At 34.0% G+C, this 16,433-nt stretch overlaps 1 protein-coding gene across 1 annotated transcript in view; it reads left to right on the plus strand.

The window, feature by feature from the left end:
* The first annotated feature begins 867 nt into the window (after positions 1-867).
* The window catches only part of LOC148952876 (uncharacterized), a 182,181-nt gene continuing 166,615 nt past the window's right edge, over positions 868-16,433 (plus strand). Inside the window, exon 1 of the mRNA XM_089087456.1 lies at positions 868-1,008. The gene's annotated coding sequence lies outside the window, so the exon portion shown is untranslated. The remainder of the gene's footprint in view (positions 1,009-16,433) is intronic.

Here is a 16,433-nt window from a genome sequence, read left to right on the forward strand (position 1 = left end):
GTTGCTTGATTAAACTGAAACACCAATTTTTTCCTTGTGAAACACCAATATATATATATATATATATATATATATATATATATATATATATATATATATATATATATATATATATATATATATATATATATATATATATATATCTGACGGGGTTGAAGGATTCCAACCAATCTCATCTTAGGGGGATACATGCATGGGCGTACGTAGCTCCTTCTCTAGGGGGGGGGGGAGCCGATTCTGGGGTGAAGGGTGGGGGGCTGAAGTTACATTGGCAGTTCACAAAACCTTACATTGCCAACAAGTTATATCATACCTATGAAATCTTTATTAATAAGTAGTAACCAAAAATCATAAATCATCAAAAAGCTTCAGCATTAATCAATCTTCTTGGATGAGAGTTAAATCTTTCTAAGACATTAGCTTCTTGTTTGTCTTTTATCTCGTAATTCCAGCTGTTTATTTCCAGCTTTTCCAACCACCTACCTATTATCAACTGCTTTTCTAGCCATCTGTCTAATTTTAACTGCTTTTTCAGCCATATCTAGTGCAAATTTGGGGGCAAAGTTTTAGGGGGCCGCTGCCCCCCTCTGCCCCCCTTCCATACGCCTATGGATATATGACTAGTCATTAATCAGCTAGAAACTAGTCATTAGCTGCAGTTTCATCTCTGTCAATAGAAGTGGCGTTTAGAGCACGGTAACCAACATTTTTCTCATAGCATTTCGCATCAGTATTATCATCTAGTATGACTTCAGAAACAACATCAGTGGAAAGTTAACAATATTTTTCTTCTAGATCCTTGCAATGATGTTGCCTGCCCCTTTTATGGAACTTGTATAGCCGGTGATGGTTCTTATAGCTGCACATGTACTATGAATTGTGAAGACGTCTTCAAAAATGGTACAATCTGCGGCACCGATGCCATTGATTATGAATCAGTGTGCCACTTGAAAAGGGAATCTTGTCTCCGGAAAAAGGAAATAGAGATAAAATATCACGGGCCGTGTGGTAAGATTCTTTTTCAAATATGTATTTGTTGTATCCAACCGTTTTGCATCTCAAAGAGTTATTTATGATGTACAGAATAGCAGTTTTTGCAGGATTGCTGTGTTCTATATCATAAAAACAGCAACAAGTAAAGCAACGGGGAAGTTATCTATAACAGTGGAGTTTGTTAAAACCTTAAATTAATATTTCGGCTTTATATCCAAGAGCCGTACTCAGCAAACCATATAGGTTATATAAATAAAATAACGGTTATAATAAAATGCGATCTTTAAAACTTGAATTAAAAAAAATTGAAACAGTTCCATAATCATTACTTCAGCAAAGTTCAGCCAGGATATCGAGGGTCAATTAAGGGCTATTGATGCTCTCTCAATCATCTGCTTTGTGATTAAGAAGCTTTATGTATTATGTTTTGAATCCTAGTTTCGCAGGACTCAGGCACCACAGAAAAATTTAACCAATTTTGGGGAAGAAAAATCTTTAAAAGAAGTACAATTTTTGTGAATTAATTATACAAAATATATTAGGAACTATTGGAGAATCGTAGAAACTTCTAAATTTCAGGAAGACAACAAGCCTGGAGTCCCCTCCCTTCCCGTGTAAGCGCCTGTCGATAATATTTAGCTATGATGAAGAATGTCAAATTATGATCATTTACTGAAAACCTAACTTTGGAATATTCATATTATATCTTTTTGTTGTAAACTCATGGACATACGAACAATCAATAAAATGCAACAAAAACTGAATTTGTGACCTTAATGTGTGCTTATCACTTTAAAAGAATATTTAAAAAGTCAGAAAAATGGAGTATCATAAGTATCATAAAAGGGCTTGTTCCGAGGGAATTTTCTTGGAAGAGGGTGTTTTCTCAATTTGTTTTGCAGCATTCACCTAAACCCGGAGATTGATATCCCGTAAGATGTTGACAAAAATACTATTTGAAGAAAAATACCAATTTTTTAAAAGAAACTTACATTTTTAAAAGGAAAGATCTGAAAGCAAACAAAATAAATAAGCCAAAGCCCTAGAGGCAAAACCTCATTCCGTTATATTAAAAGAACGCTGAAACAAATCGTCTTTACATTATCTTTATCAAGTGTTCGAAGGAGATAAGTTATCTCTACGCGATGAACGAATTTACCATGTATGTGTTACCGTGAATGTCCAAATTTGGTGAATGTCGACATTCACCGGTTAATTTGCGAAATACCTTTTTTTTATCCTTGGATTTAGTCAGCGTTGCCAGTCAACTTTCTCAGTTTTATGCAAGATTTGATGGTTACAGGTTGGGTTAAGTTTTTAGCCCATTTCTGAGATTTATAACCTAATTTAACATGACCTTTACTTTTACCATTAAAGCTTGCATGAGACTGAAAATCTGATTCGCAAAGCGAATTGAAACCAAACAAAGAAAAAGGAATTTCAGATATTCATCAGCGAATGTTGACATTAACCAGATTTCGGACATTCACAGTAACATATGCAAAAGAAAGAAATTTTGGGGGTCAGACAATTTAAAAATCAAATGTAGCAGGGGCCACATGCCCAGTGTGACGGGTACAAACTATTTTTCTAAAGCGAAAGCCTTGGGCGAGGGGGTGCGCGACCCCTAGCGTAGTCTAAAGTAGTGTAAAAAACTTAATTAACTCAAGTTTGCATTAATTAAACTTGCTCCTAATGCAATTTTATCGGGTCAAACTATTTTGTGCCCCCCAGATTTTTTTTTATCGGAACAACCTATTTTGCCCCCCCCCTAAAAAAATCCTGGATCTGCCCCTGTAAATAGACCCCGGTGCCGCGCCGGCGGATCGACCGAAGGCCGCCGGCCGGAGGCCTGGTCGACCGCCGCTGAAGTGTCGCAACGCCGCCGGCACGCCACAGGTACGCCACCGCCGGCAAAGGCAGTGGCGTTCGGTCGACTTTAAATTAATTTTCGGCAATTCTTTATTGCATCAACCGCAAAGTCGGAGCTTTTCCTTCTCGCGTGGTTTATTATTCCGATTTTCCTGATCAGAAATCAAGCAGGGCTTGCACTATCCTCGAATTTTTGTGTATTTCCCCGAAAATCTATGCGTCACCCCGAAAAAAAAATTTGGTTCCCCGAATCCTCGAAAATCACGCAATAACAGGGCCACCCCTAGCGATTTATCACCAGTGACTTTCCCTGCCAAATATTACTTTGCACACCATAATTCTTCACTACTCTCTTATTCGTTAATTTTCGTCTCTTTTGTTATTTTGCATCAAAACCAGACAGATGCAATATGCAATTGCAAATATTGCAATATACACAGTTCTTCATATGTTGACAAAAAAAGCATCGTCAATGTTGACAAAAAAAAGTATGCAGTTTCCCAATCGCTATTTCTTAAATCATTCGTAGTCAAGAATTTTATTTTCAAGTCGAATAGAATTATAGAGCACATTCACTACTATATAGCTTCAGCCTTCAGTTGGATTTTGAAATTGACAGCCGACAGATTGTTTCTACAGCTGAATTGTAAGTTTGCAGAATTTTTTTCTTTCGCTGTTTTCAATAAGATTTTCTTAATGTTTAATACTCAACTGTTGAACGCCTTATAGAAAAAATAATCTTCTTTCTGAAATTCTTTACCCCCCCTCAAAAAAAAAACACTTGTATTGAGACAAAATTTAGCAATAGACTAAGCTATTTACAAGGTTGGGGAATTAAAGATTGAACCGGAAGATACCCCAAAAATATGGCTCATAAATAAAATATAAATTATTGCCTATAGAGGGGGGATAGGGGGCTATCATGTTAAAATAATAATGCCTCATTTTTTTATTGAAAGCAGGGACGCCAAAAAACTAATTAGTTTTTTTTATTTAAAGTGGAAACGGAAGACATTTACACCAAATTCCCTTAGAAATCATAGAAATATTTTGAGATACATAGGGCACCCCATTACGACTTGCTCATTGTTTTGGGTATTTTGCGATTTCTCATAGGCTACTGGCCTAATTTGGCTTTTGTGTGTGCTCCCCTTTAATTAGATTCTTTGAATCTTATTGAATGCCACGGCGAATCTATGACTCAGTTTTCCAATAATTTGAGGTATATCTGAATAATTTCGAAATTTCTGTTGTTGTCCTTGTACCCCTTTACTCATACCTTCAATTTTTTTTTCAAGGAACACTAAGCTGTTTAACGTTATTTTGCGGGGATAGCATTTTGATTTTGACTTGACATCAAGTCCCAGCACCGTTTATACTGCAATAACACACTAATCTCTATAATCATCTTACTCTACTTATCTCTATAATTGTCTCAATACTCTCTATAATAACCTGGAGGTTTATTTCTTGTTTTCCTATTGCTTCTCCTAAGACTACTTGATTCTCCACTAGAGTCTACTTTAGTCTCTATTTCCCCTTTATCTACTTCTACACTAACTAGACTTGGCTCCATTTGAACCTCATGTTGTTTGCTAGAAACGGAGCTATCCTCCATTATTTCTGAAGTTACTACTGGGATCTCCACTGGAAGCTGGTATACAGATGATGTTGAATCGATTCTCCTATGCCCACGATTCTCTAACTCCAATTCTACGATTCTTGATTCCTCCGATATTGATTTATTTGTTATTACTGGTTGCTCAAGACAATTTTGAACAACCAAAATTTTCTCACCCAGACGTTGACGTAAGCTATAATCATTACTGCTTTTCTCTTCATCATTAGATTTTACTTTACTATTTCAAATATTAAATTTATTAATCATATCAATTTTCTCCTGAAAAATAGAATTCAAACGTAAGAAAGTTTCTAAATCATTTATAGGCTTTATCAGACGACCGTTTACTATTCTTCTTACAGAAGTCCCTGAAATTTCTTGTACCAAGAATAGGGAATCTTTTAAAATTATATATGGTCCACGAAATTTAAAATTTAAACCCTTGATCTCCCTTGGATTCTGAGCTTTATCTTGGACATAAACTAAGTCCCCTTCTCGAAAAACTGGTAATTCTACAGCATTTTTAATATATTGTACTCTTTGAGATTTTCTCTGTTTTCCTATTTGTTCACCACAAATCCTGTAAATCGTGAATAAATTCCTAACTAAATTAACCATATAATCCTCATAACTGTCAAAATAGTCAATTGAAGGCAATGATAGTTGAATATCCAAAAATGAAAGAGGCTGCCTACCAAAAATTACGTGATGTGGTGAATATTTAGTTGTGGAAGAAATAGTAGAATTTAATACATTCTGAACGAAAGGCAAATAAGTGTCCCAAGAATTGGGATGATCCTGACAATAAGCTTTAAATACGGATTTTATTGCCTTCACACGATTCTCACATAACCCATTCGATTGAGGATTATAACTTGACGAAAAATGATGTTTAATTTTCTATTTTTCACACATCTGTGAAATGAGATTTGAACAGAAAGATTGGTGGGAATCAGTGTTCAAAATTTCAAAAAGACCAAAGTTTGCTATCACTGACTCGCAAAGAAAATTACACATAGCTTCTGCTGTTATCCTCGGCACAGCTTTCAGGATACAAATTTTGAAAAATGGTCAACGCCAACTAAAATATGAAAATTTTCGTTTTCAGTAGGCCTACATAATGCGTTCTTTTAAAAGATATTCTGACGATGTGCAAATTTTTCTATTAGGTGTAGCAATGCGAATTTTATGCGAACTTAGCATGACAATATAAAGTGAAATGAAAGTGCCAATTGGGAAAAATATCTTGTGTCTATTTGGTTCAGCTTTAGTGTCAGTATTTTATTTTATGTTCTTGTTAGTTGTACCTTTGTTTGAGGATAGAAAATCGTTTTTTTGGAAAAAAAAAGATTTTGGAAAACCCGGGGAAAACCTGTAAACTTTGGAAGTGGGTTTTTCTGGGTTGAAACCAGTAATTAAAATTCTAAGTACGTGTCAAAAGGTCCATTTCCCAGTCAAATCCCATTTCCTTGATAACTATATTAATTCTGAATATTTGCTGTAAGTCCTAGAAGTTGACAGATTAAAACTAAAGCAGTTCTGTCAAATGTTCGGATGTGTATCTGCATATTTTGCTGAATATAAGTTACCAATTTAGATTATTTGATTCAGTTCGAATTCTGTATCTGTCCTCGCCATATGTACATTCACTGTATTATATGTATAAATAAACATTTTATACTCTAAACATAAACTATGTGATGGTTAGAGACTCTAGACAAAAAAAAGTTACTTACTTGCGATTTTTTCATAATTTCTTGAATGAAGTATCTGTACTGTATATCCAAGAGATGAAATCAATAAACAGTTTGTTACTTACTTACAAATATTTTCATAATTTCTTGAATGAAATTTCCGTATTGTGTATCCAAGAGTTGACTTCAAAAAAGAAATTGTTACTTACTGAGAATTTTTTCATAATTTCTTGAATTAAATTTCTACATCGTATATCTAAGTCGTAAAAACAATAAACACTTTGTTACTTACTTAGAATTTTGTCATAATTTCTTGAACGAAATGTCTTTTTGTTTATCTAGCAGGTGAATTCAAGAAAGAATTTGCTACTTACTTACAATTTTTTTATAATTTGTTTAATGAAATTTCTGTATTGTGTATCCAAGAGGTGACTTCAAGAGAGAATTTGTTACTTACTTACAATTTTTTCATAGTTTCTTAAATGAAGTTTCTGCATTGTGTTTCCAAGAGGTGCCTTCAGGAAAGAGTTTGTTACTTGCTTACAATTTTTTCATAATTGCTTAAATAAAATTTCCGCATTGTGTATCCAAGAGTTGACTTCAAGAAAGAAATCGTTACTTACTGAGAATTTTTTCATAATTTCTTGAATTAAATTTCTACATCGTGTATCTAAGTCATGAAAAAGATAAAGAGTTTGTTACTTACTTGGAATTTTGTCATAATTTATTGAACGAAATGTCTTTTTTGCTTATCCAGCAGGTGAATTCAAGAAAGAATTTGCTACTTACTTACAATTTTTTCATAATTTCTTTAATGAAATTTTTGCATTGTGTATGCACGAGGTGACTTCATGAGTGAGTTTGTTACTTGCTTACAATTTTTTCATAATTTCTTAAATGAAATTTCTGCATTGTGTATCCATGAGGTAACTTCAAGAAAGAGTTTGTTACTTACTTAGAACTTTGTCATAATTTCTTGAATGAAATGTCTTTTTTATTTACCCAGGAGGCAAATTCAAGAAAGAATTTGCTGCTTACTTACAATTTTTGATAATTTCTTAAAAGAAATTTCTGCATTGTGTCTCCATGAGGTAACTTCAAGAAAGAGTTTGTTGCTTACTTAGAATTTTGTCATAATTTCTTGAATGAAATGTCTTTTTTATTGATCCATGAGGCGAATTCAAGAAAGAATTTGCTACTTACTTACAATTTTTGATAATTTCTTAAATGAAATTTCTGCATTGTGTATACAAGAGGTGACTTCAAGAATGAGTGTGTTACCTATTTACAATTCCTTCATAATTTCTTGAATGAAATTTCCGTATTGTGTATCCAATAGGTGAAAACAATAAAGAGTTTATTACTTACTTACGATTTTATCATGATTTCTTGAATTAAATATCTGTATTGTGTCCATGAAGCGAATTCAAGAAAGTTATTGTTACTTACTTACAATTTCTTCATAATTTAAAGAAATGAATAAAACTATACTAAAGAATAGAGACGGTTTCAGCTTATAGATCTTTATTGCTTAAACGTATTAACATATTTTTGAAAGAATTTGCTACGTACTTACAACTTTTGATAATTTCTTAAATTAAATTTCTGCATTGTGTATCCATGAGTTAAGTTCAAGAAATAGTTTGTTGCTTAATTAGAATTTTGTCATAATTTCTTGAATGAAATGTTTTTTTTTATTTATCCAGGAGGCGAATTCAAGAAAGAATTTGCTACTTACTCACAGTTTTTGATAATTTCTTAAATGAAATTTCTGTATTGTGTATACAATAGGTAACCTCAAGAATGAGTGACTTGCCTATTTACAATTCCTTAACAATTTCTTGAATGAAATTTCAGTATTGGGTATCAAATAGGTGAAAACAATAAAGACTTTATTACTTACTTGTGATTTTATTATGTTCTCTTGAAGTAAATATCTTTACTGTGTCCATGAAGCTAATTAAATAAAGCTATTTTTAATTAATTAAATTTTATTCATAATTTAATGAAATTAAAAAAACTATTCTAAATAATAAAGAAGGTTTAATCTTAAATATATTTATTGATTAAACTTATTAAAATATTTTTTTTTTAGAAAAAAAAAACAACACCACATATTTACATAAATATATATATATATATATATATATATATATATATATATATATATATATATATATATATATATATATATATATACTGTAGAACAAGCAATTAAAGTTTTGGAATGTTCTTTGTTTCTATTATAGCTTGATTATACGGTTTAGAACTATTAAGGACTAATACCGTTGTGTGGTGCTATTGACTTTGACTTTATTTAACATAATAAGCAAAAATATAAACCATTACGAAACATAAATCACAATGTTAGGGAAAAATATTATTGGCGATATCGGTGATTACCTGTATAAAATTAAATAAAAAAAACAAGTTTTTTTAACTGAAAGTAAGGAACGACGTTAAAACTTAAAACGAACAGAAATTATTCTGTATATGAAAGGGGCTGTCCCCTCCTCAACGCCTCGCTCTTTACGCTAAAGTTTTTTTATTGTTTAAAAAAATAGAGTTGTGAGAAAGTCAAACTTTAGCGTAAAGAGCGGGGCATTGAGGAGGGGACAGCCCCGTTCATATACAGAATAGTTTCTGTTCGTTTTAAGTTTTAATGTCGCTCCTTACTTTCAGTTAAAAAAACTTGATTTTTTTATTTAATTTCTGAATGTTTTTGAATTAATACAGGTTTTGATTTTGGCTCACCCTACAAGAATAATTAAAACAAAATTTGTATATTATATTTGGTTAAATGGCTTTCTCGAAACTTGTTTAATTTTATTTACGAACGTTTTTATTAGTAATAAATATACGTAACTTAGAATTAACTTACGTAACGAACTTCTATATTCATAAATTTTTAACACGTATATTAGGGGGTTCGCCCCCTAGTCAATACCCTGCTCTTTAAACTATAGTTCGAATTTTTTTTCCAGTTCTTTAAAAATGACCTCTTAATCACAATCAGTTGATCAGTTGAAAAACTTGTTTTTTTTTATTTAATTCCTGATCTTTTTCTTTAATAATGCTGGGAAATCCGGCGCCCCCTTCATAGCAATGTCCCTTCCCCCATGAAAACTTCCTTAATGGAAAGATCCTTCCATATAGCCCCCGACCCTCTCCTTCCCCCACCTACCAGAAAAAATCTCCTCTGAAAAAGTCTGTATACTTCCCAATAACCAATACTATATGTTAACATTGAGTAAAGTTCATAACTTTTAGCCCTCCCCCTGGGGACTTTGGGGGATCAAGTCATCCTAAAAGACATTTTTATCATATTTTCGACCATGCTGAACAAAATGGCTATCTCAAAATTTTGATCGGGAGACTGGAAAAATATGAGCGTGGGAGGGGGCCTAGTTGCCCTCCATTTTTTTGGTCACTTAAAAAGAGCACTAGAACTTTTAATTTCTGTTCCAATGAACCCTCTTAAGATATTCTAGCACTACTGGATCGAAACGAACCCCCCTTGGAAAAAAACAAAAAAAAACAAACAAACAAACAAATAACCACGCACCCGTGATCTTTCTTCTGTCAAAAAATGGAAAATTCCATTTTTTTGCAGATAGGTTCTTGAAACCTTTATAGGAGGGTTCTCTTATACGATGAATCTGATGGTGGAGTTTTCATTAAGATTATATAACTTTTAGGGGGTCTTTCAGCCTTTTTTCGAAAATCAGCCAAATTTTCTCAGGCGCGTAACTTTTGATGGGTAAAATTAAACTTAATGAAACTTATATATTTGAAATCAAAATTAAAATCTGATTCTTTTGATGTATCTATTGGTATCAAAATCCCGTTTTTTAGAGTTTCGGTTACCGTTGAGCCGGGTCGCTCCTTACTTACAGTTCGTTACCACGAACTGTTTGATTTCCTAGAAACATCCTAAACTAGTAAATCAATTAAAAACAATCACGTTCTCCCATAAACTTTCAGGACAACAACCACCATCAAAATACAACTCCAACCACCCCCAACCCATTCCACCCACTTCTCTCCCTGGCCCTACAACCCACTCTCAACCCCTCCCCCACAAAAAACAAACCAACTAATTTCCCAAGAAATATTCTGATGTAACACTCCAATAAAACGCTAATGCAATTCCCCAAGAAACACTATTATGTAGCATTGTTATATGTTCTAACCTCAACAAATCTTAGCTATTTTTTCAACTATATAACTCATACGGTGCATTGAAACCGAAGTCATCAATATACTGCAAAACCAGCAATGCTCTTCATAATATACCTTGTTTCTATCATGTACCTAATTTATTTGGCATCTTGGCAGTTCAAATTGTCTCAAGAAATGTAAAACCAACTTGCACAGTTTTCCTCTTAAATGATGAATTTATTTGACAATGCTGACCTGTACTGTAAAGCCATCAATTAATGCCTGGCATTGTGAATGCTGATTACTTCCAAATAGGTTCGTTGTTTATCTCAGAAGCATCTATAGAAATAAAACAGTGGCGCTTCCTTTATTGATGGCCAAACAAACTAAGTTGGCTGATTTAAATTTTCAAATTACCATGAATAACTGGTAAAAGATATTTATTTAGAGCGCATAGAATTCTATTACCTGTTTCTGATCAAATATTATTTACAGATATTTACAGTAAAACCTGGGGCAAAACAATTAAGTTTTTCATCCTTTTTTTCTATTAAATAAAAAAAACAAGTTTTTTAAACTGAGAGTAAGGAGCGACATTAAAACTTAAAACGAACAGAAATTATTCTGTATATGAAAGAGACTGTCCCCTCCTCAACGCCTCGCTCTTTACGCTAAAGTTTTTTATTGTTTTAAAAATAAAGTTGTGAGACAGAGTCAAACTTTAGCGTAAAGAGCGAGGCGTTGAGGAGGGGACAGTCTTTTTCATATACAGAATAATTTCTGTTCGTTTTAAGTTTTAATGTCGCTCCTTACTTTCAGTTTAAAAAACTTGTTTTTTTTTACTTAATTTTTGAACGTTTTTGAATAAATGCAGGTTTTGATCTTGGCTCACCGTACATGAATAATTAAAACAAAATTTTCATATTAATTTACTTTTATTTAGTTAAATGGCTTTCTCGAAACTTGTTTAATTTTATTTACGAGCGTTTTTATTAGTAATAAATATACGTAACTTACGAATTAATTTACGTAACGAACTTCTAAATTCATAGATTTTTAATACGTATATTAAGGGATTCGCCCCCTAGTCAATACCTTGCTCTTCAAGCGAAAGTTCGAATTTTGTTCCAATTCTTTAAAAATGACCGCTTAATCACAAAGGCCGTTAATTAGAATAAATAGCTCTTATGAAAGTACTAAAAAATCTTTGGCTTAAAGCGCGAGGCATTAACTACGGGGTGAACCCAATTATATATGTAATATTTTCTTTTCGTTTAAAGTTTCGATGTTGCTGCTGTTGCAGTTGAAATACTTGTTTTTTTATATTAAATTTATGATCTTTTTTTAGATAATGCTGGAAAGTCCGGCGTCCCGTTCATAGCAATGTCCCTTCCCCCATAAAAATTTCCTTCATGGAAAGATCCTCCCACATAACCCCTGACCCACCCACCCCCCCCCACTACCAGGAAAAATCTCCCCTGAAAACGTCTGTATACTTCCAAATAACCAATACTATATGTTAACATTGGGTAAACTTCATAACTTTCAGCCCTCCCCCGGGAACTTCGGGGGATTAAGTCATCCTAAAAGACATACTTGTAACATTTTCGAACATGTTGAACAAAATGGCTATCTCAAAATTTTGATCAGGTGACTTTGGGAAAAAATGAGCGTGGGAGGGGGCCTAGTTGCCCTCCATTTTTTTGGTCACTTAAAAAGGGCACTAGAACTTTCAATTTCCATTCCAATGAGCCCCCCCCCACGATATTCTAGGACAATTGGGTCGATACGATCACCCATGGGGAAAAAAACAAAACAAAAAAAAACAAACAAACAAATAAACACGCACCCGTGATCTTTCTTCTGGCAAAAAATGCAAAATTCCACATTTTTATAGATAGAAGCTTGAAACCTCTACAGTAGGGTTCTCTGATACTATGAATATAATGGTGTGCTTTCCATTAAGGTTCTATAACTTTTAGGGGGTCTTTCCCCCTTTTTTCGAAAATCAGCCAAATTTTCTCAGGCGCATAACTTTTGATGGGTAAGATTAAAATTGATGAAAGTTATATATTTGAAATCAGCATTAAAATCTGATTCCTTGATGTATCTATTTGTATCAAAATACCGTTTTCTAGAGTTTCGGTTACCATTGAGCCGGGTCGCTCCTTACTTACAGTTCGTTACCACGAACTGTTTGATAAGAAACTTTTCTGAACAAGGTGTGGGTCACCGTATTTAGCTGAAAAATAAACAATAATAAGGCATTGAGTTACCCCTCTATAGAGTTACGTGCTTACAAAATCAGTCCATAAGGGGGGAGGGATCTGTGCTCTAAATGGGAGAATGCAACAAGCTCTATTCATGGTTGAATATTCCCTCAATCATGGTTGAAAATTCTCACTATGAGCGTAGAGGAGGATATACTCTAGGACTGTATTACTATTTTTGGGCTATATATTTATCTTTGCCCTCTTGATAGCTCAATATTTTTTTAGTCCCATTCAGTAGTGGTTTTAGGACTCATAATCTGGGGCGGGGGGGGGGGGGCACGGTATACAATAGGAGTGTAAGAATAAAAAATAAAAGGAATCTAATGTCATATGTCAGAGTAAACGGGGCGGGAGGGGGGGCAGCTGATATCATACCTAGGCCTAGAACTGCCTCTGGTCCCATCGCATTGAATTCTTTGTAAATCTATTGCATTGTCATGATCACTGTATTGAGATTTGAGACTTTCGTGGTATTATGAAACGCTAGTCAGAATTTTTGAATAGCGTGTTGCGTTTTTGGTTATATTAAGAATCATTTTACTTTTTTTGTTTATCTTTGTTGTACTTCAAATATCGAGGGAAACAGTTGTCATCTTCCTTAAACGTGCGAGCAAGGCAAAATAAATATTAGTTTTAACGTGTTTATTAAATGTGAATTTTGAAAATAAATATTGAAAACTGAAGTGAAAAAAACAACAAATACTGATTTTAGAATTAAATCAAAAGAAAGAGCGCGTTTAGTAATCCTTAGTGTAATTGTGCATTATACGCCACTCACTCATGTGCTTCATTTAATTAGAATATGTTTCTTTGACGCTCAATCCTAATGAAATCTCACAAAATTTGATGAAAAAATAACACTTGAGATACAAATTTGTTTTTTTTTGTACATTAGGGGGGGGGGGGTAAATTATAGAGGGCTTGCATGCAAAATGTGTTAGGTACAAATATTCTGCTTATTATGAAGTAAGAATTGTTTTCCAACTTCAAACTGTCCAAATACTTTACCCCCAGCCCCCATAGTGTGCAAATATATAGCTCAATTTACCTATACCCCATCTATTCTGTCACTTGTCTTGTCTCACGCTAAGCTGAAAGAAACTGGCGAAGAGACCGGTTTGTTCTCGAGTTTTAGACAGCATAAACTTGAGTGAGTGGTGTATAATACACAAGTAGCATCCTAAGTTTTGATATTCTAAATTAAAAGAAACCAATAAGAACAACAACAAAAAAATTGTATTTTTCACCGTTAAAAATCACTTTGAAGCTTATTTTATACCGTAAATTTAAGACACACATTATATTGTTTTTCTCTTTTTCTCTCTCTTGTCTATTTTATTTTAGTTTTATTCTTCATGGTTGAACCTTTATATATATATATATATATATATATATATATATATATATATATATATATATATATATATATATATATATATATATATATATATATATATATATGTATATATATATTTGTGGGGGGGGGGGTTACATTACGGGGTAGGCCTCGTATGGATAAGCTTAAAAGCATTATATGGAATGTAGTTAGTTAGAGCGAACATCGTTAATATTCTTAGATCTAAGGAGGGTTATAACGCCCCCCGCTCTCTAAGCGCCTCTGTGCCGCGTCATATTACGCCGAATATGACTGAAAATCGTTTTTAGTTCTATTTTTGAACAGACCATGAGACCGTGGGAGCGCAATACCTTCCCAGTGTTTAGTTTATTTCACTAATAACTTGAATGGCTAAATTTATGATTATTCTGATCCGTGGTAGATTCCATAGCTTACACATTTTGTACCCAAAATTGACGTTTGAAAATAGAAAAAACCAAACAGGCATCTATGGATGACGAATGTAGTTTATGAGATACGTGTTTTATTTCATGACCCTTTCCAAAAACATAGCAAAAATTAAATTTCAGATATAACTGCCGGTTTCTCTCATAAAACAAATTTTTCAGTTACAGCCCCGATCTCATGCTGTGAAAAGGGTTAAAAGTTTGCCCACAAAATCTTTCACTTCATAAAAATCCTGAAGATCTAGTATATACCCGTTCATAACAAAGTTAACTCAGTAGTTTGGAAGCACCCCCCCCTGGGATGAACTGCTACGTTTAAGGTACTTCCAAACTGCACTGCTTGTAAGAGGTTTTATGGTTCCTTTACACATTGCAAAAATGCATGCAGAAATCCGTACGAATATTTTCGAATGATGGCCCAGAAAAGGCTACGTTTTAAGGCAAAGTTTTCAAATAAAGACATCAGTGTGGATGAAGATAAGTTCCAAAAAAGATTACTGGCTAAATTGAATCTCGCTTTAATCCTTATACTGCAAAGGAGGCACAGAAGACAAAACGAGAAAGAAATTCAGTCTGAAACATTAAAGGTTTTGATGATAGTTAGTCATATTTTTATTTATTTAAAAAACTTGCTAAGAATCCTTCCTGATTTGACAAAATCGTTGCGGAAAGTTAGAGTTTTTCAAGCACGAAAACGGACGGAATCTCCGCACGGATTGCTAAATCCGGGCGGTACAAAATGTATAAAACCAAAGCATATAACTAAGTCAGACACAAACTCAAGAGAGACCAAGACTGTATTCCAGGGGGAGTTCCGGGTTTGACCCCCCCCCCCCCCCGACAGTTTTTATCCGAGACGGTAAAACGCCACAAAAACACATATAAATAAATGTTGATGCGTTTGTTAGGTTTTTTTGTAGGGGCCTTTTCCTAGGGGCTATGGGGGATTACGTCATCCCAAGAGGCATTCTAATTGAACCTTCAATTATTCGGAACCAAATGGCTATCTCAAAAACTTCAATCGGATGTCTTTGGGGAAAAAGCGGTATAGGAAAGGTAGTTGCCCTTCGGCCTGTTTGGTAACATACTAAAGCTTTTAATAGTTGTTCAAATTAGACCTTTCCTGGTCTTTTAGGACCCTTGGTTCGATACGATCATCCCTGGAAGAAAACAACACACATCCGTGATGTTTCTTTGGCAAAAAAATACAAATTTTTTTTTTCTAGATAAGATCTTGAAACCTCTGCAGTAGAGTTTTTTGATTGTTTTGTAGTTAGGGAGGGTTCAGGGTCCCCATTTTTATGCCAAAACATCCTAACTCTCATTGAACATTCAGAGAAATATAAAATTAGTTCTAAGGAGGAGGCAGGGTGGAGGTAGAAATTTCTTGAGTTCCGGGAATATTTTTGGTCTACGCCGTTATTGTGAAGGCAAAGGGTAAAATTAAACCCAAACCCAGGAGAATTTATTCTGCATAGGAAGGAGGATAACCCCTCCTCATCCCCAACCTCCCCATCATGGTCGTAGAAACTTTGGAGGATGATTGTTCAATCGATTGATCATTCAATTGAGAGTTCTTGTCCTTTCTTAAAGTCGAAAGTGATTGGAGACCAACCAGCCTCTGTCCTAAAAACTTTGACTGATATCTGGTCATTTGTTACACCTTGGGACATCTGATCATCATTTTGAAGTACTGTTCCTATTTTGTACTTTCTCTGTGTCTGATCAATTTTATACATGGGGGATTTTTCATGGGGGAGGGGTGGAATTTTTTTTTGGGGGGGGGGAGGGGGAATCCCCTGCTACCACTTAAGAACAGCTTAGCAACCGGCTTTCGACAATTTTGTCAGAAGTGTAAAAATGTCAGATACCGCTTGTAGATGAGACAGCCTCGAATTTACCTTATGGTTTGAAAATTGGAAACGTCTCCCTTATGATCTATTACTAACTTAAAGATTTTCTCTTGAGCAGGAATATAAGCAGGTCCTGGGTCGGATGAACTTGATGAGAGGGGTC

Source organism: Artemia sp. Qi Xiang Cuo, chromosome 4 (genome assembly GCF_049724085.1).
Source record: "Artemia sp. Qi Xiang Cuo chromosome 4, ASM4972408v1, whole genome shotgun sequence".
Lineage (NCBI taxonomy): Eukaryota > Metazoa > Arthropoda > Branchiopoda > Anostraca > Artemiidae > Artemia > Artemia sp. Qi Xiang Cuo.